General features: G+C 37.1%; 1 protein-coding gene across 1 annotated transcript in view; it reads left to right on the forward strand.

Moving 5' to 3' along the window:
- Positions 1 to 26,281, forward strand: part of ADGRV1 (adhesion G protein-coupled receptor V1) — a 250,291-nt gene that overhangs the window by 214,101 nt on the left and 9,909 nt on the right. The window lies entirely within an intron of this gene.

A 26,281-nucleotide genomic window follows, 5' to 3' on the forward strand; every position in this document is an offset into this window, starting at 1 on the left:
GAAAAGACCTACAAGATCATCCAGTTCAACCATCCACCTGTCACCAATAATTCTCACTAAACCATGTCCCTCAACACAACGTCCAAATGTTCCTTGAACACCTCCAGGGTCAGTGACTCCACCACCTCCCTGGGCAGCTCATTCCACTGCCTGACCATTCTTTCAGAGAAGTAGTATTTCCTAATGTCCAGCTTGAATGTCCCTTCAGGGAAATGGCTTGAAGCCATTCCCTCTAGTTCTATCACAGTTACACGAGAGAAGAGGCTGACTCCCAGCCCACTACAACCTCCCTTCAGGTAGTTATAGAGAGCAATAAGGTCCCCCCAGAGCCTCCTCTCCTCCAGACTGAACAATCCCAGCTCCTTCAGCCACTCTTCATAAGGCCTGTGCTCCAGACCTCTCACCAACTTTGTTGCCCTTCTTTGAACCCGCTCCAGGGCCTCAATGTCTTTCTTCTGGGGAGGAGCCCAAAACTGGATGCTGTGTTTGAGGTGCAGCCTCACCAGTGCTGAGTGAAGGGAAACAAATACTTCCCTGCTCCTGCCGGCAACAGGTTGGATATACAGAAGCCTACTAAACAGGTGGACACCCAAACCTGACCTTGGCAAAAGCAGATGTAATTCTCCAAACTTAAATAATTAGAGAAGCAGAGACTAACTGGAATTTGAGCAAGCACCAGTTCAGTTAGAAAAGAGATAAAATCTCAGAGAAAACAGTAGACATGGTGGCAAAACAACATGGTAATGAGGAATACCATGTTTCTGGAACAACAGAAAAAATTGTGACAAAAGAAATGCCAAAGATTTCAGAGGCAGAAACAAAATGAAAAAAAAAACAAACCATGCCACATCATTGATATAACAAAAAGAGAACAGAGATTTAAAGTTTTTAAGCAAATAGTACATTGGAAACAACAACAACAAAAATAAAAACCAACAACAAAAAGCAGTTCTTAAACCCATACCAGTACCAATCACAAATAGTATAGTTTTTTTTCCATAGACTTGCTATTTAACTGGGTGTGAATAGCCAGGGAATACTGAAAGGGGCATAGCTGTAAATATGATCACTTCCTGTTCCTTTTGGCATCTTCCTAAAGCACCTTCTCCTGATGAGTCCCAGGTGGACTACACAGTCCTCTTCAGAGCAGTATGTAAAGGCAAAGAAAATCAAGTACTGGATAGGCATGAGTAAATATGGTAGGTAACAAAAGGCTTCCTTGCAGTTTTGCAGAAAAGACAATGCTCTATAGATAGTTGTAGTATTCAGGTTAAGATGATGTACAAGCAGAACATCAAGAAAATTGCATAAGCTTGTTCACATGGAGATAGTACAAATAATACCAAACCCTTTTCTGTCAGCAGAGTGCATGAATCAAATGCAATTAAGCATCTACAACAAGCGTTGCATTTTGACATCTGTGTGATCAAGTACATTCCTGCGCTGTTTCTGGAGACTTCTGTTGTCTTTGAAACATACTTTACCTCAATAAAAGAAAACAGCATAATAAGGACAGTTCACTTGTTTTATAATTGAGCAAGTTGTCATAGAAAAAGAAGTTACTTTTTTTAAGGTCAGCAGCCCTGCAAGTTTGGCTGGAGTTGAGAAATATTGTACATTCATTTGTGCATTTATTTGAAACCAAGCAGTAACAGGAACTAATATAGAGCAGATAGTGAAATCTTTTCAGTTTTTGAGGCTTATCACATTTTGACATAAGCAGCTATACTTTTGTAATCCTCACTGGGCAATAGCATTTGTCCAAATTTATGAAAGCACCTAAGAACTTTGATCATTCAGTGACTCAAGACAAAATATTCAATTTTATAGCCTCTTCTCCATCTATGTTTCTCATGTTCCTCCTGAAATTATTATTCTCTGTGTTCCACCATAAACATACTCTAATGATTACCATTATTTTATTTAATGAAATCTGTTTTTAAAATACTATCAAATTACTTATGGAATTATTGGAAAATATTTCCTTTATCTACACAAGTCCTTAGTTAATAAATCCAAATATCAGTCTATAGTGGAAAACAAGACAAAGCAAAAAAGTCTGTAGTTTCAGATAAACAGAGGAAGCATCACTAGTTTGGAAGTTCTGTGCTTATGATGGTGCAGATATATAGAACGTGCTTTGACTTAACTGGATTTTCAAGTAGTTTCAAGAAAAAGAGATTATTTAAAGCACTTGCCCACTAAGGATAGGAAGAAAATAATTGCGTTTTTTAAAAAACCAAATGTTGGTATTAAATTACATTTTAGGTCTTCTAGCATTTACTGTGTTCCATCTGCACTTCTTCAAGAACGTACATATTGAACATATATTTCAGGAAAAATCTCGCAACACTCAAATCATTTTTTAAGATAGAAGATGAAAAAGCAATTTTAATCATTCTCCTAGAAATTTAGTATGTAGTATTATGTAGTAGGAATCAACAAAAGAAATATATCTGTAAGGTGAATTGATACATTCAGTGGAAATTTATCCACTGAAAGGAACTTGCGATCAGGTACATTCTTTTCATCTTCCAACTCTGTCAATAAGAACAGACTTCTCTTATTGTGAGAATAAAATAACAACCAACTTGATTTCCTATCTTTAACAAATTATCTGCATCTTCATTTTATATTGCTGCTAATCTCTGTCACCATAAGTAGCATTTTTCTCAATAACTCAGCTGAAAGAAGTATGTCGGTATAATCATAATGTAGAATTAATCTGTATTTTGCCTTTAAATTTGACTTCCTAAATTCAGTACTATTATTTAAGATTAATTGACAGAGCACTGCCAGCTTATGCCATTCAGAAGTTGAGAATGTGGTAGAAAGTAATGAATTTGTTTGTAATTGGCATAAAAGTTGAGCACTTTTTGTTTGTTTATTTTGGCATTGTTATTTACAGTCAAAGCCTTCTTCAGGCACTGGCTCACTTTCAGATGGAGACAGGCAGCAAACAGTAGGGAAGAAGCAGGCTGTGGTCTGCATAGGAAAATTATAATAGGAAAATTATAATACCCAGATCCATAATATCCATAAGATAATTCTGGGGTGCTATGGGAGGATTTTGGCTGGCAATTTGTGAGTTATTTTCTGTCTGCTCAGGGCTGAAGAGGCTACACTTGGAATACTCTGTGCAGCTTTGGGACTTCTAGTTCACAAGGTATGTGGAGAGTGTGGGTAGAAAGGAGGACTGCCACAGTGGTCAGAGGCATGCAAACTTGTCCTCTGAAAAATGTTTGAGTAAAGTGGGGCTTATTTAGCCAGGTGAGAAAGACACTAATGGAATATGTAATAGCATATCCCGAGATGGAAAGGAACCACAAGCATTGTGAAATCCAGCTCCTAGTTTCACACAGAACCGCCCAAAATCCAAATCCAGTTTTTGAGAGCATTGTCCAAAAGTCCTGGGGAGCCTGTTTCAGTGCCCACTGCCCTCTAGTGAAGAGCCTGCTCCTGACCCCCACCCAAGATTCCTTCGGGCTCTGTCACTGTCCCAGAGAGCAGAGCTCAGCACTGCCCTCCACTCTCTGTGAGGAGTTGCAGCCATCATGAGGGCTTCTATCAGCTCCTCTACTCTGCACTGAGCACACTCAGAGACCTTAGTCACTCCTCACACATCTTCCCCCTCCAGATCCTTCACCATCTTCATAGCCCTGCTTTGGACACTGTCTAACAATTTTATGTCCTGATATTTTGGCACTCAAACTGCTGACTCACATTCAACTTGCCAACAATCAGAACCCGAGATCCCTTTCCACAGGACTGTTGTCCAGTCTGTACATCTGCCCCATCCCAGGAACAGAATCTGCGTTTGCTGTTGTTGAACTTCATGCAGTTGGTGATTGCCCAGTCTGCTAATTTGTCAAGATCTTGCTGCAAGGCCTCCACACAACTGAGTGAATCAACAGCTCTTCCTAATTTACTTTCCTACACAAACTTACTTAGTATGCATTCGAGTACTGCATCCAGATCGTTTATGAAAGTGTGAAGGAACTGGCCCCAACACAGAGCCTTGAGAAACCCCACCACTGAATAGCTGCCAGCCTGATATTACCCATTTACTCTTACCCCTCACGCCTGATCTCTAAGCAAGTTCTTTACCCACCACATTATGTTTCTGTCTAGCTGTATGCTGCACATTTTTCTTTTCCTGAAGGAGAAATGTTATTGAAAACTTTTCTCAAATCCAAAAATTACAGCTATTGGCTTCCGTTGGTCAGCTATATGGGTAACCTTGTCATAAAAGGAAATCATCTACTTCAGGATGGTTTTCTCCTTGTGAATCTTTGTTGGCTATGACCAATTCTCCTGCCCAGAGAAGTTTTAGACCTCCAGTGTTGTAGAATATTAAAACTCATCTAGGCAACACCACACTGACTAGATCAGTGCATTGACCCTGTGAGTGGACTAAATGACCTCCAGAGATACCATCTGCCAACTTTTCTATATTTCTGGTGATATGACATATGTAAAGCTCTATTCTCAAGCTATTCTTTGTAATGGACACCAACAACATAGCACTGAGAACGTGAGCTTTTAGGAAAAGAAAAAATATTGCAAGACTAATGACAAATCCTGAAGAGCTTTAAATATTATAGGCAGGGAAGGTTGGATACAATGTAAGCCATCTCCAGGGATGACTGTGAAGTGATGAATATATTTTTTCTCAAGTTTCAATACCTCAGAATGGTCTGTGTACATACCTATCTTCATGCTGAACATCATCATGTTATGATGTTACGAAGGGTGATCTGAAATCACTTCATGATTCATGAAAGGTGAAATAAATGCATATCAGATTTTAATAGCTTCTAGAGGAATGACTCATTCATCTATTCTGTGGATAGATATTTCCTGCACAAGAACCCTTTTTGTTGTACAAAACTGATATCTCATCAGTGTATGAGAAAGATGCTTTTTTGTTGTCTTCATTGTAAATAAAAGTAAAACTATGTTTGAGGGCAAAAACTCCCATTAATTTCCTAATTTTATATACGTCTTAAATGGCCTCCAAACAACTGCTGTAAGAAATTACTGGTTTTATCTCTTTTAGGTTTTTTTTATTATTCAGTATATTAATTATATACTGAATATAGGGGGGAAACCATGATAAGCTTTTATTCTTAAGTTAATAATGCTGAATTCAGTAAAGATTGATTTCATTATTTTTTTTCTGAAGGACTAAAGGCATTGTACTGTCCTTCTCGTATTTTAATTTTAACCTTGACATACAATACACTTTGAACAGGTGTTACTGTTGGAAATTGTTTAGATTTTTGGATTGCCATCCAGTTGATGCATCAAAGGCATATGAGTTATTAGACTATTGTCCATCCGTCATTTATAGGCAGACTTCTTGAGTTTCAAAGTAAAGAGAAAGTGTAGGGGTATGAAAAGAGTATAGAAGAATGGGAAAAAGAAAATCTAATAGTGTAAGCAATATATTCCTTGAAGAATAGAACAAGAAGGGACTTCTGTCATGGATAAAAATATTATTGTGTGCTACAACCAAAATGAGGCTCTGGAATTCTGAAGAGTAAAAAGATAGACCACTTAATAAGATTCATAATTTAGTGAAATTCTCATCTATTGTGTGCGTGTTACAGTTAAAATCATCTTGAAACCATCAGTGAGAGCAATGTTTGGCAGCTTCTTCTAATAGCACTTAATTCTTTTTCTTCTGTTAACCTACATTCAAATAACCTGGAAATGCTTATTTTCCAATGGACAGCCGTTCACTAAGTGCACTTGCCAGCATAGGTAATAATGAGTAGGAGTTGTTCAGATTGTGAAAGAGTTAGCCTAAAAGAAATTGATATAATGGTTTTTTTTTAGAGTATTTTTTTCTAAAGGAGTATTATTGTGAGCTGTAATAGATTGCCAAAAGAAACAACGGGGTTTTGAAACAATAACATGACATGAAAATAAAGTTTGATTCTTACTTAGAAGTTGGAATAGAGTAAGCAAGGAATCCCCGAAAATGAATCTGCAAGAGACCTCTAGACATCAGCAAAACCTTCAGTGCCGCAACACAGGTTCTGTTATATCTCATATACTAAATGTATATTGATTTTGTCAACTCTTAGTTAATTTCAATATTGCAATTAAAGATCAGATATTTAAAAATAAGATAAAATATAGCTATCCATTACTACTTTAACCAATTATCTGCTAGCCCACAAAAAGAAAGGCAGTATCTGTCCAACTCAAAGGAAATATTTCATACTGAAACACACACACACACTCGCAAAAGGATTAAAAATGAATAAAAATAGGAGAAATAATAATACTTAAAAATAATGTGTCTTGATACTAATCTTCAGTTTGATTTTCATTATGACCACGGCAGAAAAATGCTAGTACAACTTCTTCATTACACCAAGTTAAGATTTGGAGGAATGAAGTATCACATACAGCTAAATAAATTGTTTTTATTTTATTTTTAGTAGTTTTTAGTATATGAAATGACTTAATAGATTTTTTTTGTGTGATTCAACAACACAAAATGCAAAATTATATATCAAGATACTAATAGTAAAAGAATTTCTGCTGGAAGTTGATCAGTTACATATAAGGGCTATTCCAAAAGTAATACCTCCTATTTTATTCTGTTGTCCCACACTGTCAGAGATAGATGTTGGTGGAATGACAGTAGAGGTGGAACTTCCCACCAGTGTCCCACTACATGTTGTTACTGTGTGACAGATGGCAGCAGAGAGACAGTCTGACAGAATGGCGTCTGACATGGAGGTATTAATGAAGTAAAAGGTGTCACTGAATTCTTCCATGCAGAAAAAGAGGCACCCACTGACATTCACTGACACTTGCTGAACATTTCTGGATACCAAGCAGTGGATGCGAGTCAGTGGGTGCTGCATTTCAATAGTAGCAGCAGCAACAGTGGGTCACCTCCTCTGATGCAGATTGTTATGAGTGCAATACGCAGGCTCTTGTTCTTTGCCAGTGAAGATGCACAGCTAATGGTGGTAACTGCTGAAATATTTTTCAGCTGAGAATTTTCTCTATGAAACAGTGGTATTGCTCTTTTTGTATCTGTTGTAGTTTCCATGGAAATAAATAGGAGGCATCACATTCAGTGTGACCTTCATGTAGCGGAGGAATACAAGCTGAAATAGATGTGATTCTTTACTGCAGGACAGTTTCAAATCACCAGCATGATACAGACATGAAGTATGCAAATGTGACACTAATTTTGTATCCAAAAGTGATATTAACACCATTATATATGTAAAGCGCTGGTGGCATATTGTTTGGAATCCTGTGCACAATTCTTAGCCCACTGGTCAAAGAGATGAATTTTGTATATGATAGGAGCATTAAGAAAATATTAGTGGTGATCAGGGATTTGAAAATGCTATTTTAGGAACCTGAGATTATTTTACATGTCAGCAGTTCATCTGTTCACACTTAACTGCCATGGTGCAGCAGTTGTGGTGTAATACTAGTGTTATGTTGCACACCAAATAATACATCCTGTTTCTCAACAGGCATTTTTTTAGACATTTCAGTCCTTTTCAGATTTGACTCTAACTCTTTAATTTCCAACACTACTCTGCCAGTTCTGATTTATATGGGCAAGCAGATAAATATCTAAGCTGCTCGAAACGCTGTATGTGGCTGTAATCTCACAGCACTAAATTATCTGAGATTTTCAGTATTTCCTTCTATTAACAAAAGAATCACGGATTTACGGAACATGCTGACTCTACTGTCATGTTTATTCAACAGTCAGTTTGTTTGAAAGTTTTTTAATGTAATGTTGCCAATGTTTTAATACTAAATTTTTGTGATGGATTTTTTTCTCTGAAGGGGAATGTGTCAACAGTTAAATGTGAGATCTGACCATAACCTCTTAGTTGCAAGTCTCTCAGGAGGCTGTCTAATGCATGTGAGGACTGCAAATCATTTGAATCTGGAAAGAGCAACTGTAGAGCTGAAGCTAACCATGGTTGGATAAAAATTGCTAAATTATGTTTTCTTTATTTTGAGCAAAATGTCAAGTGTTGATCTTTTGCCTTTGCCTTGACGAAGGTCAATTGGATTTTAAAAAAGCATCAAATCAACTCATACTGTCAGCTTATTATTTGTTTAAATTCTCAGATGTGTTGTTTTGCTGTTAGAAGAGAGTCATGGAAAATTTTAGTGACAGAGATTTATTAGAACTTCAATTGCAAAACTGGTAACCACGCTGAAAAGTTTTATTTGTTTTTTGAATGTCTTCTTAAAGCAGGGTGAGTAGAAGACTTGAGTTTGACAGTGGCATCCTCTGTGTCTGTGCATGTATATGCATGTGCACAAGCAAAACACAGGATCTAATGGGGTGTACTTTATCCAAATGAAAAGATTTCCTCATGCTGTGATTGTGCTTCAAAAAATTGTATAAGGGGAAAACAGGCTGAAAACAGTAAGACCGCAGGCCACTCAACTACCCACATATCCTCTTGAGGATTTTGATTGTTGTTATCTCTTATGTTCCAGCATCTCTAGAATTGATCATCTGTGATCCAGGAAACACAAACTGGCATTTTAACAGGCAAACTGATGCCTTTCTGGTGACAGAATCTGAAGCAGGAACTTTTTTTTATTCCTAACGTTTGAAAGACAACAGGGAAATAGTGATCCTCACCATGAAATCTGTTGCTGTCCTGTTGCTTTCTTGTAACCACCTGCTATTAGCCAAATTGGCCAACCTACTTGACAGAAAATTTTACTTCATGAAAGACTATGCATACCTGTCTTCAATTCTGTCATTACATTATCATCTGTGAACAAAAAAGTGCTGGTCACACTCCCTACCATTAGGGTCTAAATTAGTACACTGGCTTCTGAGGGCTTTTTCTGTGGTCAGGAAAGAAGAGTGTGATTACAGGGGATTCTTCACTGTACACAAGTGAGGTTCCTGCTTTCTAATTATTTTTAGTTAGTAGAATGTTTCAGTGTTTTCATCCTGTAGTGTCATATTAAATAGAAATGCCCCTGAATTCTAAAAACAAACAAACAAAAACCCAATAGCAACAAAAACAGGTAAAAATAAATCATATTTTTCAAATGAACTTTTGACGTTCATGTTGCCCTTTAATGATAAGGAATGTTTATCCTTTCTTTATTACATTTTTTTTTTTTTTTTTGCTGATGAACATCTTCTAAAATCTTGAGAAATATGACAGGACCACATGCATTATCTAAGTACCTGCCTACTTACTTCTCAGTAAATGAGAATTTCTAGCAATCATTTAGCCTTAGATATTCCCAAAGACTGAGAAACTATTATTTATTAACTGTAGTACTCCAGAGTTCATGAATGGACCAGCATTTCTTTGTATTGGACTCCATATAAGCAGAGAACAAAAGAAATTCTGTGCCCCAAAGTGTTTGTAAGGTAGGATTTGAGACAGGAAATGGACACCAAGGAGACACAGTAGAAGGCAGTTGTTAGACAACAGGTCAGCAGGTATCAAGGTTTTATAGCCAGAGAACCAAGAGGAGGTCATGAAGAAGTTGAGATGGTAAGACATATAACTTTTTGTCCACACAAATCATAACTGACAGAGCTAAGTGCTACTTTGATGCATGATGGGAAGATGAGAGACAATCGGAATAGACTAGAATAAACTCCCTTCCAACCTCACATGCATTATGTATCTTTGAGCTGAGTCAGAGAGAAATCAAGACTTTTCTGTACTCTTAAGCCATGCTCTGGCCCATCGCTGTGGAGCATTTTGCAACAGGTAGCAAAGCTTTTCCCCTGCTCTCCACAGACGAATTCCAGTCCCATCCCTGAAACTCTGCTGAGCTTTGGTAATGAACACAATCCTATATTAACTCATCTGTGCTTCTGTCCTTTTCTGCAAGGGCTTTATAGAAAATTATCTGGACATTACATGCATTGAGAGCAGAAAGTCTTCCTTTGCTTATCTCAGAATCTTTTTTTCATTTTTCCCTATGAAACAGGTAATATCAAAATTACAAAAAAATTACTTATATACACATTTCCTTAAGGGCTTTGCTTTGCAAATAAAAAGAGAGTAAATGTATCTCAGGTAGGATGCAGGATAGGATGTAGTGGAGAGATACAGAGATGATGAGATTCCTGGACGAGATGATATTTTGCATTGGAATCAGTGTAGAAAGAGTTGAATGGTAATTTGTCCCAAACTACATTATTTTTGTGTGAAATTCATCTCAAGTTATTTTTCTAGTCCCTTGGAAAAAAAAGTGTACCTATCCTAACTTTCCTTTGGGACATATAAAAAACAAGAGAGAAAGTGTCTTTAGGATATGACTTATGCAATTTTAGAAATATTTAAACTAACAAAAATTTTGATAGTTAAAAATATGTTTTGAAAAAACTTGTAGGAAGAAGGAATAAATGCAATATTTCCACTAACGTAACATAACTTTTAAGTTAATATGTTGTAAAGAAATTTCAAAACAATCACAAGTATTCATGTTCTGCTTGTGAGAATTATGATAAGATATCTGGATGTAATATCTGAAAAACCAAGAATGAATTATTTTTAATGACTCAGGTTTCTATAGCTCATACAACCTTTCATTCTCATGCTCATGCTCATTCTACAGCAGTACAAACTATCATCAGCCTGTCAGTCCTCAGAATATTTTTCTCAGATGCATATTATCATCTCTGCTTTATAGACAGCTGGGATAAAAGCTGTGGGAAGATTAATGTGTAGGGCCAGCATACTTCCTAATTTGGGAAGCAAATTTAATGGCTCCTACATTTCAGGCTGGTGCTCCTTTTATTAAACCACATTATTACCAATTTCTTGGTCTCCATTGCCATTGGTATTTTATTTTCTAAATGGATTTTATTTTAGAAATGAAAGCCAAAGACTGTACTACTAGTTCATTAATTCTCTTTGATAGTAGAGAATGGAAGAAGCTATGGGATTAAAGATTAAATCATTTAAATAAGGATCGTCCTCTTCCTGGAAACATCTCTCTTCAGATTGCTCCAGGCTGCCATGCCACTCTAAACTAGCAATGAGCATTAGCACACAGAGTTTAGTTGCTTTGCTAATATGGCTTGACTTATATTGCAAGAAAGATTTGCAATAGCTAAGCACGGATTAGAAGAAAATAATGCAGTACTTAATATTAAATAATATCTATCTTACTTGCCTGGAGTTTTTTCCTCATATGGTACCAATACAAACTACATAACTACATCTTATCCAATAAAGTGTTTGATTAGGAATTTAACAGTTAAGTCTTTCTTTTTTTTTTTTTTTCTATTAAAAGTTGGAATCTGTCATCATGACAATATTCAAAGACAGTGTAGAAGGTCTCACACTGTTGGTTTAGGAAAACTTTGCAGGGTGTTTTATCCTGTTCTAGTGAGTAATGATTGTCATGACCAGCACTCTGAGTGATGATCAGAAGGTAATTGCAGAGGCTTATATCTTTAATGCTGGCTTTGTTGCTATCCAGTGATGATGTAAGGCAAGTAGCAGGGCAGAAAGAATCCCAGAAAAGAGCAGGGTGTGAGTTTGTTGTGTCCTCTTCTCCTGAGTGGTGGGGTCTCATGCCATGTCATCCAATGGGATCACAGAAACACAGAATCACAAAGTTGTAGAGATTGGAAGGGACCTCCAGAGATCATCAAGTCCCCCTGCAAAGCAGACCCTCTACAGGTAGGCATCCAGATGGGACTTGAATGTCTCCAGAGAAAGAGAATCCACAGTCTCCCTGGGCAGCCTGTCCCAGTTCATTAATTGACTGAATCAAATCCTGATATCAGTGACCTAACAAGAATAGAGGAAAATGTAGTAATCTCCTTGAAAGTGAAACCTTCCTTTTATTGCATTCCATAAATACTGAGAAAGGTATAAAGACTCTTGTTTATTTTCTTTCCAGAAAACTGTCAGTGCCTCCTTAAAGCGTGAATACCAGATTACTGGGCTGCCATTTGAAATATATCTGTACTGTATATCTGATATGACGCAGATAATCCTAAACAGACATAAAGCACTTGTGTTTTGGAGCCAGGAGTAATAAAACAATGTCAACAATGAGGCAGAGACAGGGCGTGGAACACAGAGGCCTGAAGCCTGGGCTCTGTGCTGTGCATGCAGCTGCTTTGCTTTTGACCCATCCCTTTCATTCTGTAGCTCCTCACCACAGGAAGATTTATTAAATAAAAATGCTTTATTAAATGTTTTGTAGCATAAAGACTAGAAAGTCCAACAGGTTGGTTGAACTACTGTTGTCACAACAGCTGTGCCATGAATATTCATATAATCGTGGAATCATAGAATGGCTTGAGCTGGAAGGGAGATCAGGCTGCCCAGAGCCCCATTCAGCCTGGCCATGAACACCTCCAGGTGTGGGTGTGGGCACCCACAGCTTCTCTAGGCGCCTGAGCCAGGCCTTCATCATCCTCACAGTTAAGTATTTCTTCCTGATATCAAATCTAAATCTCCCCTCTTTTAGAATAAAGCTATTATCCCTTGTCCTATGACTACACTCCCTTTGAAAGAGTTTCTCATAATCTTTTCTGTAATTGTGTGCACTGACATCTGCAAAACATAACATTCAAGTCTATAGCAAGTATTAATGTTTTCCTGATCATCTAGAAACTATGCAAAAATATAAACTTGGAGCAGATTTTGCCAGTTATCTTTGAATTAGTAGTAATTAATGATCTAATCTGATCACATGGATAATATAAAAATGCTTTCTATGGGTGAAATTCTTGTGTAGGCCAAAGTATTACTAACAATATTTTATTTTTTTTATTAGCAATTTATCATCCTATTTATGATCATAGTGATTCTTATTATATCGTTTTCCTTAAATACAGAAGTTGAAGTTTTGTACGTGTGATGCTCTCAAATGAGATTAAGTCATAATCTCTAATTCCTTTTCTGTTGCCCTCAGCAGTAGATAGCAGTTACTATCATTACATTTCTTGTTTTCCTTTTAGATTTCTTCCCAAATTAAGAAATTCAGTTTACCATCTATTTAGAATCATAGAATCATAGAATCGCTCAGGTTGGAAAAGACCTTAAAGATCATTGCATCCAACAGCAAACTAACCATACTACCTTAACTCTAACAACCCTCTGATAAATTGTGTCCCTGAGCACTACATCCAAACATCCAGAGATGATGACTCAACCACCTCCCTGGGGAGCCCATTCCAGTGCTTAACAATCCTTTCTGTAAAGAAGTTTTTCCTGATATCCAACCTAAACCTCCCCTTGTGCAACTTGAGGCCATTTCCCCTCGTCCTGTCACCAGTGAGAAGAGACCAACCCGCTCTCACTGTGAGCACCTTTTAGATATTTGAAGAGAGCAATAAGGTCTCCTCTTGGCCTCCTCTTCCCCAGACTAAACAGCCCCAATTCCTTCAGTCTCTCCTCGTAGGGCATATTCTCCAAGATCTTCACAAGGGCTTGTTGCCCATCTTTGGACCTGCTCCAGCATCTCAATGTCCTTTCTGTACTAAGGTACCCAAAACTGAACACAGTATTCAAGATGAGCCCTCACCAATGCTGAGTACAAGGGCAGGATTACTTCCCTAGTCTTGCTGACTATTCCTGATACAAGCCAGGATGTCATTGGCCTTCTTGGCCACCTGGGCACACTGCTTGCTCATGTTCAGTCAAGTGTGCATCTGTACACTGTAAAGAAGTTTTACAGTCTACCAGGCAGCTTTCCAGCCATTCTTCCCCAAGCCTGTAGGGTTGCCTGGGGTTGTTGTGACTGGAATGCAGGACCCGACACTTAGTGAAAATCATATAACCGGTTAACCTTGGCTAATCGATCCAGTCTATTTATTCTACTTCTTCAGTGAAGTCAACATATAACTAAATTGTGACGCAAAGTAAATACATTTTGTTGTCCTAGTTCATGTATGTAAGTATAATTTTCAGTGTGTATTTGTACTTTTTAATGGAGAAAGAAATACTTAACAAAAATTTTACATCTATTAATGTGATACATGAAGTTTAACCAAAGTCTGTGTCAAAGGCAAGTTATGAGTAACTGAGCATGTATTCTCAACATCCATATGGAGATTGTTCAACGTGAAGTTACCTAAAGACAGAGATGGAAGTTCATCTGTACACTAAAACTTCCCTTACTTGCTGACAATACTCAAAAACCAGTTGTGCTGATAGCAAATATACTGTGCCTCACTTACCTATGTTAAAGTATATCTGTAGTTATATGCAAACAGAAAGTAATATATCCTTCTGTTACCCATAAAATCCTTATTGTATCTTAATACAATACAGAAGCAATGCAAAAACCAGCTTAATTAAGAAAAAAAGAAAAAAAAAAACCTCTCAAAAATATATAAACAAATAAAAACAAAACACTCATCTCACAAGCACTTTTTAGGCTTGAAATGCCAAAAGTATATGTGATAGTGAGGCAGAAGCTAGGTGTATGAAGAAAGCTAGGATTTCCTACTGGGATTGCTTGATTCAACTGACTTGGCCAATAGTATGAGTCTCACTGTTTTATATTAAAGTGTTTTCCAAGTGAGCCTTTCTGTGCTGGACTCAGGTGTGGAAGAGCAAAAGTAGCCAGAATGTTACCATTCCAAGAGTCCTTGCCAGAATAGGATGGTGAAGTGGTTTTCTACATTCACTGCGTTATACGAAATAGCACATCAGGCAATGAGACTTCCCTCACTTTCCTTTGTAGCTGGCTTTTATAGACAAATGTTTGACCTGTTTAATATAAAACTTTGAAATCCACCCTCCTGGCAAAGTCTCCCCTAACACAGAATTGTCTCACTGGAGTTTCATTCCACTTCCCTCATGAGATTACTTCTACCTCCCATGAGGCTTTTTATCACTTGCTAACAGCTCATCATTACTGCCAACTTCTAGAACAAGACAACATGCAGCTATAAGCACCTTCATGTGTGTCAGCATTCCCGATTTTGTCTGACTCTCCAGGCTGGTGGGGCTCACGTTTGCATAGTGGCCTTACTCTGCTCATGACTGTGACTGCATGGATCAAGGCTGGAGTTTTTCTGTGAAAAACATGAGGGCTATTTCCAGCCACATGCTCTCTGCCTGAACTACTGCGCAAATCTGTTCTTCTGCCTGAGAGTTGGCAGCTTTCTATATTTGCTTTATGTTGGACTTCACTGTGCAGCCAAGACAGCTCTGTCAAACACTTTGGGTGGTTTTGCAATGAGAAAACATGATACTGTTGAGCCAGCAGTTACTGCCATAGAAGAGTGCTGGAAAGAATAGGCAGTGATCTGCAGCCCTCACACAAAGAGTGAGACCTCAAAAGGACATATATTCCATGCGAAATAATGGGAAAATCTAAGCTAACAGAAAGAAAGAAAGAAAGAAAAAGCCAAAAAAAAAAAAAAAAAATCCCAAACTCAAAACAAGAGCAGAAGGTCTTAGTGCTTTGAAAATATGTGAAAGTCCATCTTTCAGCAGATCCTATCATTTTTTTCCTCTTAAGAAATACTCCATAGATAGCTGGTCACAGAACAGGACATATTCCAATTTTTGATTAGTGCTACAAACATATCTTAGGTCACTTCTGGCATTAATCCATTACAGAGAATTTCCAAGAGGGAAACTAGCTTCTTGTTTTCCAAGTACAAGCAGAAACAACAATTTGATATTTCGTGACTTACACTCTCTGTTTCTGACAATGGATAGAACTGTGTAAATTCAATAAATACAGCAGGGCACGAAAATGAACTGTTTTCTTCCTTTGTTTTTAGGTATGCATACATATATGTATATAGATATATCCTTAGACATATCCTTTAATATTGCACTTAGGCTTTTTATAGCAGAATCATGGAGAAATAACTAAACACTACAAGGCCATTACTCTATGAAGTGTTCTTATCTCAAAAGTGGAGAGTGGTCCCTGCTTGGAGCTAGGCAATGGAATTTGCTTCATGTTCATTTCTTCCTGTTTAGTTTCTGAAAATTTCCCATACTTTTCTTGTTTTGAGTGCTAATGCTTCTATTTAGCAAGTCCAAACAATTTTTTTTAATGCCCATGGCTTTTCTATTAAAAACAAAAGTTATAACCTGCAACCAGAAAGCTTTTGAGTAACTAGATCTTAAAAAAACTCACACCACCAGTCTAATATTAGGGTGAAGTGTTTTTGTTGCTGTTGTTGCTGTTGTTATTGTTGTTTTTCATTTTACTTTGAGTAACAATCCCTATAAAAAAGATCTCATTAACTCTTAAGGTACTCTTTTTTTATTCTGAGCTTCCTATCCTTCCACATACTGGGGGCAAGGCAGAGAGGGAATGGAAAATCAGTTCATTATATGAAGGCACAAAGTGAATGATATCAGAGACAGAGCCAAATATATCATTATTCCTCCACCTACTTTGGTGCGCCTACTTGTCAATTATGGAGGGACATCTAGTCCTTGTCCTCTTTTTCTGCTCACATTTCCTTTCTTTGATGAGCATTCCTACTCAAAGCAGCGTTAACTTCCTGCTTTATAAATAAGACTTGCCTTCTGCTGTTTTCCATACTGTAGAAAGGCTGTAAATATCTACAGTAATTTCCATTAAAATCTAGAGGAGTAGGGAGTGTAAACTACTGGCAGGATGCTGTGAATATCCTTTTAATAGCAAGACCTACACAACAAGACTGTCACAGCTCCAAAAGGTTTTTCTAGTAGTTAGAGAATGCTACAATATAAGCATACCTTATTTCCATCAACCTTTTCCTAAAAACCAAATCAGGCAGGAACATGGAAAGTAAATATGTCAGTAATGCTAAACCCCTCAGTTCCCTCCAAGTCAGATTTTTTCTTCAAGTTTTCTTGTCTTTTTGGTTATTGAAGTAGCATCAGTCACTTACAGTTTTGCTCTTTTATGATGCTTCGGAGAAATGCTGTTAAATAAATCATCTGTCCTATTTCTCAGTCACATATCACAGAGTAATAGGGAACAAAGAAACTATTATAGGTTTAAGAGATACTATGACATTGAAAAAAATCAATTAAAGGAAAAATTTACTGTCATGATGATAACTCCTAGCCTCTACATAACTCTTCATTTTGAAATTTTCCCTAATAGCAAATAAAATTCGGTGATACACATAAAATAACCTTCTCTTTTATGACTCCCTGCAGATCTGTCAATGCAGACTTTCAGCTCCTAATTTCTTTTAATTCTCCTTTTTTTATTTAATGTGCATAAACAGAAAATAGTACTTTAAAAAGAAGTTAAATACTGAAATTAATACTGTAATGTGTTGCAGAACTCCTACTTTCTTGGACTGTGTATGGTTGAGAGTGACCTGTGTACAGTGATGCTAGTTTGTATGTGGCTTTGTGAGCTCCCAGATTCTCTCTTGAGTGCTGCTTTGCCATGGTATCTTGTTGCCTGCTTTCATGCACACCTAGAGATTTGATTGTTCTAACACTGTTAGTCAGGGAATCTCACAACCTATGGCTGTAAGTGACAAAGGATTTTTTATCTGTCATTTCTTGCCTGTTGGAAAAAGAAGTTAGAGCTGTGTCAAGGCTTAGACTCTGAGGTGTCATCTGAAATGTAGGTTTCTTTTACCCTGAAGAGTAAATATGACTAAAGATTTTTAAAGAATATTGTAAAGTTTAGCAGTAAAATCATGACCTTTATTTTTTTAAGTCTCTGTAGTCAATGCAGTTGAAAAATACATTAGAAATAACCATGTAGCTTTTGGTATTTCTTCTTTTTTTTATTGCAAGATTCCTCAGAAGACAAATAATCTAAGTTTTCCAGTGATACATGACCTGGCTGCTTTCTGCTACCTCCAAACAGCACAAAACACAAGAAGAACCTGATATAAAGTAGACCTCATGGGCTGCAATTCTGACATCTGATTCATGTGCAGGAGAAAAGGGAAAAAAAGCAGAGAGAAATAACTCCTGGGCAGAGAAAGTAGAAAGAGATGGGGAAAAATATGCATCTGTTCTGCTGCTTTGCCTTGTCTGTTCTTCAGTGTTCTTAGCCTCTTGTGGTTGGTGTGATTTACTGAGTCTCACAGAGACTCTAAAAAACAAAAGACTGCAGCCAGGACTGCAGAGGTGAATTTTAAGCTGCTTCTGTATGCTTGCTGTCTTGCGTTTGTTCTCGTGCCTGTCCTGTTGCTGTATTCTTGCTGTTTGACTCAGTATTTATTTCTTCCTCAGCTCAGCTGAAATACAAAAACAGAGCTTCCTCGGTATTTGTGGAATGAGTATACTGGAAAGAAGTAATGGAATCTTATTCTAGCCCAGCTTGCACATCTGGCAAGCGTGGCAAAACATCTGTAGTTTCAATGCATCCTCAAGTCGAACCCCTATCTTTTACAATTTGAATCTGTCATCTTGTAATAAATAAACAAGAAAAAATACCTTTGGCAGAGCTGAAATAAGAGGTACAAATGATTGTCATGTGGGAGTAGCTAAAAGTGTGCTATGAGCTATGCAAAATATTTATAGTGAATCCTGAGTATCCAAGCAAATCTGCTTTTTAAAGATTTCCCAAAGTCTCTGAACCTTTTAGGTGAGACTCAGCCAAGTTTAGACTAATTCCTAGCTGAATGCAGTTTGCCAGAAATGAATTTATGGCTTTGGCACCAGATAGAAACTGCAAGATTCAGCATTGTCTTGGCATAGCTGGCATTGCATAAAAAGAAACTTGGCAGTATGGACTAAGTTTCAGGTGTTATGCTAATATTACGAAAATATAGTCATAATAATGAAAGTATTTTTATCATAATTACAAAATATACTCATAGCATTTTAATCTCTGGAATTATAACCACCATATCGTAGTGCAAATCTGTAAATATATAGATCACTCTGTAAGTAATGCTTTATATTTATTTCCTTGCAATTTCCTTGAATGAGCTGATCAAGATGGTATTCATTTTGTGGTGTGACAGCTATGCATGGCCATACAGAATGTGACTTGCTTTATACATAACTGTTGCCACTTCTGAAACTCGCCATTCACTGCCTCACTGTGCTCACATCCAGTGTTTGGTCTCCATCAACACTCAGCAAGGTTTGATGAATGTTGGTGAGTGCCATTTTTCCTGCATGGAAGAATTCAGTGACAAGCTTTTGCTCCATATGCACTACTATGTCAGATACCATTGTGTCAGACTGCCCTTCTGCTGCCATCTGTCACACAGCAACGTGTCATGGGATATTGGTGGTAAGGTTTAACTTCTACTGCCATGCCACCTACATCAAACTCTGATGTCATGGACCAACATCATAAAATAGAAAGCATTACTTTCAGAGCAGCCTTTGTACAGTCCTAATGATAGCTGTCTGAATGATTCCTTTCCTTACTGCATTATTTTATGTTGGCTTTTGAGTGCATTATGTATGTGGTGGTGGTTGGTTGGTTGGTTCAAGATGTGATGTTCTAATATCACTTCTCAACATGGTGAATTTTGCAGTACTCAGTTACTTTTGATTTTTAAGTGAATTTTTAGAACTTCAGCTAAAACTGAGATAAATCCTTATCTACAGGGCAAAATAGAAAGCAAATACCTCATGAAGCAAAGTGCTGATAGTCAGTGGATGTTCCCACTAGAAACAAGATAAGCAAGACAAAGATGTAATTGATAAGTATGATTATAACTTCATGAAAACTGCTGCTTAATAGCAGTTAAACAGTCAAAACTTTGATGATACACAGCAGGTCCAAAGCTGACTTAGCAAATGTAATCACCACTTGGCAGGGTTGCATTACTAAAGACATGGCTTTTACAACAGTGACTTTGAGTGCCAAGAAGAAGAGTTAGATTTAAACGGAAGGATCTGATTTACATTTCAAAGGTTAATATTTCTGTAGAGAGTGAGAGATCTTATATGATGGCTTAGGATATAGTAGCATGTGACTAAGATAATACTTCTGTCATCATGACACCAATAAAAGATCTTCAAGCTGTTCTCAAAGAAAACATGGATGATAAAGATTTAAAAGAAAAAAAAAATGTGTATCTGAAGTCTGTTTTTTAATTCCTAGACATACACAAAAATGGTGCTTATGGGGTTCATCACTATTATTCTTGAAAACCAAGTAACTTGGAGAGATGAATACAGAATTATATATGTTTTACCTGTGTCACTTGGTAAACATTAATGATTGTGCATAAGCATATTCAATTCTATGGCTAATTTTCTTCCAAAACAGATTAGAAAAGACAAAAATGTCAAATATATATCAGCCATTGTACAGTGGCCCTGATAATGATTTCCTGAAAGTGATTCCATCAACTGTGAGTCATTTCTTGATGTGTAAATGCTAACTTCTTGAACATGGCAAAACATGCAAGTTATCAGAATTAATCAGACCAGCTATTTTCCCAAATGTAGTAGGCACATGTTATATAAATTAGTCCTAATCCAAAGCAGACTTTGACTGGCCAGTGATAGAAAATTACATCAGAAAGCAGCAATCCACAGCATGAGAATTTCTAGCAAATTAATGAAATACCCATGGAAGTTCACAAGAAGTCAGCAGAGGCATTCATGTGCCAAAGCACCAGGCAAAGAGCCTGCCACCCAGAGTGGGCACTGACAGCCACCCAGATATCACGAGCAGCAGAGAAGGGTGGCCTGCACATTGAGACTGTTTGCCAACAGTAAAATTGGCATAGTCCAGACAGAGAATAAGATTAAATCTGACACCCTGATAAGATTATTAAAACTAGAGTTAAACTAACCAAAGCACAGACCATTGTGCATAAGTTCCTCTGTGTTGACTGCAGAGAGCTGATCTCAAAAGTCCACCAGAGTAAAGATAACTTTTCAGTTGAAGAGACATCTGTTAGTGTGATTGCTTGTTATTTTGCCACCTGGCACCAATAAATGTGTAACTTTAAGAACAATAATGATGTTGTAGCTATGGTGATCTAAGCCTACATAGTAAGAAAGAATGATCCAGTTCTGGATGCAGATTTCTTTCTGTGATACAGCATAAGCTACTACCTTTCTTTACAAGCCTTGATTTCTCCAGATATTTTCTTTAGGAAACTCAACTTTTAGCAATTAATAAATAAGAAGTAAACTGTACAACTTTAGAGCACAATGAATTTTGTTATGCTGATAAATGCTTTGAAATTGGTTGAGGAATGTTCAAATGACGTTTATTTTCCAGAAGTCCTGTACAGATGCTTTAGTTTTATAAATAGAAATGCCGTTCTTCTAAAATAGATCACATCATCTGAATATACTTCTCCTTGGGAAAGGAGTTCTTCAATTCCAGGACAGGGTATCTCAGCCATGAATGAAAATACACATATGTGAGAAGTGTGATATACACTCACAAAAAACAAAATAATAATTTATTGCCTTGATGTGTTTGTTTTCATTAAATCTGTAGAAAGTTGTTTTTCTTACAAGACAGTTTAAAATTACGAGAAACAGCAAGCATCTTGGTTTTCCCTCAGTGTGTAAGAAGGGAATAAGGAAGAGGTTTGTTGATGGCCTAAATCTGTTGTTCCTTTCTCCTTATTGTTAGCAGAATTATCTCACTTTCCAAATTCAGAAACGCTGCAGTGGAAGTTCAGTTTCTTGGAATATGTAGAATTAGAGGGCAAAGAGGGAAAGAGAGAAAATACAGGCATCAAATCTGCCATGAAGACATTCAATGGATCAGTCTGCCAGGTCTGCATGTAATCTGATGGAGATGTAAAATTTATTCGGTCTCTTTATTTACAGCTGTCAGAGTTTGTCCTTAATTTAATAGCTTCCTGCAACTATTGCTCCACAGAGTAGGCAAGTCAAGCTGTTGTATTTGAGAATTCCCCTCACACATATACAGGCACAAAACTCTACCAGAGTTAAAAAGGCAGTAACTAGAGCCTGGAGAAATTACCATGCAGTATCACTGCTGATTGTTGGAAAGAATGAACTGTACAACTCTGGACCTGTTGAAACTGAGGATAAAAGGACAGATAGAGTAACACTACCTCCAAAAGCCACACAGTAAATTCTGTGACCGGTGAAGTAAATGGATTAGCCTAGAGCAGCATGAGCAGCATCAAGGCCCTTTCCATCTCACTGGCTTTCTCTTGTAAAGCATCCTTCAAACAGTTGTATTTTTAGACTTGTTTTTGCCAATTTTTGCCCCTTAACAGTGCAAGAAAGCAGATATAATAGGCAAACAGAGATGTACAGACTAGTTTGCTGAGATTAAATAACAAAAGCTGAGTTGTCTTGCATAAACATACACTGCATGAGCAGCAACCTTTAGTGACAATATCTTACACACGTTTTTCAGTCAGCACTGTATGTATTTGAAGAGAATTGCAAGTTTCCCAGCTGCATTTTGTTATGACAATAACAAATTGTCTAATTATCTACCTGAAGTTGTTCTAACCTTTCTCCAGGGAAAACACATTAGTAACACTTTTCCTTCTTATCTTTTTCTGTGACCTGAGAAACAGTGTTAATAGCACTGTCATAACATAGCCGTTATTTACATGGAATTTACATGGAATTAAATGTTTTCTAAGCAGCCCTGGGGGTCAAGCGCACAGAAGTTATGTAGCATTACAGTTATAGCCTCCAGAATCCTACTTCATTCTCTTCATCTTTCAATCTCCTCCCAGAATCTCAGGCTCGTAATCATCAATCATGTCACCCTGAGACCAAACAGTTTCTTCTGACCTCCCTGTACATGTCTTCACAATGGTTCTGAATTTGCATGTGGTAGCAGAAAGTAGAGTTTTTCCTTTTTTTTTTTTTTTCTTTTTTCTTTTTTTAATGGAAGCCATGGAGTGAAATATTAAGAACACAAAATGAGTATTTACATTATTACCAAAGGTGTAATTATCTTTGCTCCTAATATACATAATCCAGGTACAGGCAAATCTATCTTCTTTTGGTAACTTTGGAGTATTCAGCTTTCTTCTCAGAGCGTCCTGTGAATAGAATTTGACTATTCTTTACTATTCTTTGTCTCTCATATTTGGTCCAGCTAGTAAAGACACTGCTCATATATCTTTGAAAAGCAAATTGGTGGCAACTTGGCCAAGGCCATTCATGATAGACACAGTGAAACATACATTACAGTGTCAAGAGCCTTATTTTCATAATTCTTTAAGACTATTTCTACAGTATTAAAGATGAAGTGAAAAATAACAAAGAGTATCAAAAATGTAATGAAGGACAATTCACTTCTCAAATGAGTGCTGTTAAAAAAAAAAAAAAATTGAGAGATATTGTAAGAGTTGTGGTTGCACTGACATTCAGGGTATCTGCATACTTCCTGTGCTCTTGCAAAGTAAACAGTCTGTTAGCTTCTGGTGCTGAAATAAGGACAGATCGGTATGGCTTGATCCATAGCATCTTCATGTTTATGACTGTTGCTACTCAGTATTGTCTGTCAGAACCACTTGTCTAATTTTCATTTGCCAACATTCATTTCCAGTGATTTCTGATAGTGACATAGAATAGTGAGAATAATATCATATGCTCCTTAGATACTTCAGAATCACAATGGCATGCAGAACTTCATCTCTACAAGCCATAGATTCTTGACTCTGTAGAACTGTATAGGAAAATGCATTGAAGAAGGATCCATCTTTTTTCCACCCAAGCAAGTAAAGGTCTGCCCAACAGTGCAGATCCTGTGTGATACATGTAACCTACTTAGGAGTGTTGGTTTTCTGAGATAGAATGGTTTCATAAGCTTCTGCTTGTAAGGCAGTGCTGTAATATTCTGCTGAGTAGGAGAAGTGAAACTCACAAATTTTTGTTTCTGTTACCTACATCAGTCTGTGAATTCTTCTGTTCTTAGACCAGTCAAACAACCTCTGAATTTGATCACTTTGCAAGGACTCAGAGCAGCCTTATCACTGCTCCACCTCAACATGTGGGAGTTCCCTGAACATCACATGCCAAAATTCCTTCCCAGTCTTCAGTACTAGCACTTCAGTCCTTTGTTCCTATTATTTTTCTTTGCAGCTTGTTACTGAGCTTGACAAGATTGTGTCTGTATCTTAAAAGGAAAATGTGTTTCATGGTAACTGACAATTTACTGTATGATTGATGCCCACTCCCCTGTTTTAGGAATGCATTACTGTGAAACAAGAGAAGGCTAATAAAACAGCTTGAACTCTATGGATCACATCTCATCAGCCTATCTCTAAATCTAGATTAATGAAAGGAGGGCTGCATCTGAACGGAGGAGTGCCAGCTGTGAGACAGTGCATCCAGGCACTGCTGGCTCTTGCTGTCTGAGTCCTGGCAGCAGTGAGACCAGGCAAGGGTGTTTTAGCTGTCAAAATGCTTCTGTGGTGGTGCTGGTATAACAACAGTTCCTCAGAAATAGCACTGGCTGAAACACACTGAGACTTAAATCAGGAACTGAAGTTAAAGAGGTAATTGTGGTGCTCTATTCTGTGTTTGTTTGCTTTGGTAGAATGTGTCTACACTCAGGCCTGCACAGAAACACAATATAGCATCAGCCTTTATCAAAGAAACCGGGTGTTCCTCTGGTTTTGGGAGACAGCTGGGCGAAGCTTGCAAGTAATTGGTTTCCTTGAAAAAGACAAAACCACTTAAAATGAATGCATGACTTTTGTGACTAGGTCCTTAGAGATAGAAATGCCAGAAACTGTTCTGAATTCTGGGGCTGAATGTCACCACTGCTATCCATTCTTCTTAGAACTCTTATCCTTTAAACATCCATTAAACTTAAATTAAAAGAAATCCACTTGCTGGTCCCATTATGTTTGACCTACATGAGAGTCCTTGGATTTGTTTAGAGAAGGAAAGGATATTTTAGTCCCTTTTTAGTGTCTCTTAAGTGCAATATGTGTTTGCATCAGTTTTTTGGAATGTATTTACATGAATCACTAAGAAATTTCCTTTGTAAGCCTCTCAGTTAAGTGCTTGAATCTTCATGACAAAAAAAAAAAAAAAAAAAAAAAAACCTACTATCTGGAAAAGTGAAAAACTATTTTTTTTTTTTGAATAATTGTTGTTAACACTTTTGAATTGTTTTCTGTTTAAAAAAAAAAAAAAAAAACAGCTGCACAGAACTGTGTAGCTGTCTCAATTTATAGCAGCTGTATGAAGACATTTCCAGAGTTTCACTAGCTGAGACTGAAATCCCACCAAATCCCATTTGCCTCTGTTAGCTTTGGACCAAACTGTTATTATACACTGTTTTGTTATGTAGTTTTGGCCTTAGAAATTATGAATCTGTGGATGAAGCATTGTGTACGTTGCCTGCTTTATAGGAATGGCAACGAACATGCTTTCTCAACATACATTTGAAGTTCTTTCTACTAAAAATTCCCAAATATAATTAGATGAAACTCCTTACTTATAATCCTTATTTATAATCCCAGCTATTACTGTCATGCCAATGGGCTCCTTTCCAGTAAATTGTTCCTTTTAGTACAATTGGTTATAGGGATCTAGAGAACAAGATGAAATAAAAAAGCAGTGCAAACATAACTGAACTGCAGTAATCAAGGAGATTCCTGAGGTCTTTTTCATGCACACTTCTGGTTAACCCCTTCTTTATTAATTATTTATTTGGATGATTCCTTAATTTAAATGGATAATTTTCACTCAGTATTAGTGCAATTTAATAATTAGAGAAGGAGAAAGTCAGACTGCATATTCAGAAATTCGATCACTGGATTTCTAAGCAAACAGAAGATATGGTTATAATAATTATATATTTTATATATATATACAGTGCATATATATGTTATGTATTATAATAATTATATAATACACTTCTTAGCTAAACCTAAAGGTCAAAATTAGCAATTTTTAAAGAAGAACTTTAGAGACACTCCGTACACTCTTTATAGTAATCACAAATGAAAGACAGTGTTAGATTAGTGGATACCATAGAGAATATAATTTATGGTTACAACTTGGTGTCTGTAACAGCAGAAATGCAAACTGAAGCTGGGGCGAGAATATAAGAATTAGCAAGGTCAGTAAGAAAACAAAAATTGTAGCTAGGGACCAACAGCCAAAGCCTATTGCAAAGGCAGCCCGTAACCACGTTTTCGCTGTTAGGACAACTGTAAAACTGTTTTCGTTGCTGTGAACTTGGATTTGCTGTGGAACTATGTGGGTTCAAACAAATAATCATTTTCAATTACTCTTTTGGGTTGTGCTTGTTTTTTGCTTGTTTGTTTTTGTGGGAAGGATAGCATTTAACTGGAGGCCTTTGGATGTACATTTAGTTTTAGTCCAGGCCTCTGATTGACAGTGATGACATCTTATTATCCAGAGAAACTAGCTGCAGCCTTGTGAGG

Source organism: Meleagris gallopavo, chromosome Z, assembly GCF_905368555.1.
Source record: "Meleagris gallopavo chromosome Z, MGAL_WU_HG_1.1, whole genome shotgun sequence".
Classification (NCBI taxonomy): domain Eukaryota; kingdom Metazoa; phylum Chordata; class Aves; order Galliformes; family Phasianidae; genus Meleagris; species Meleagris gallopavo.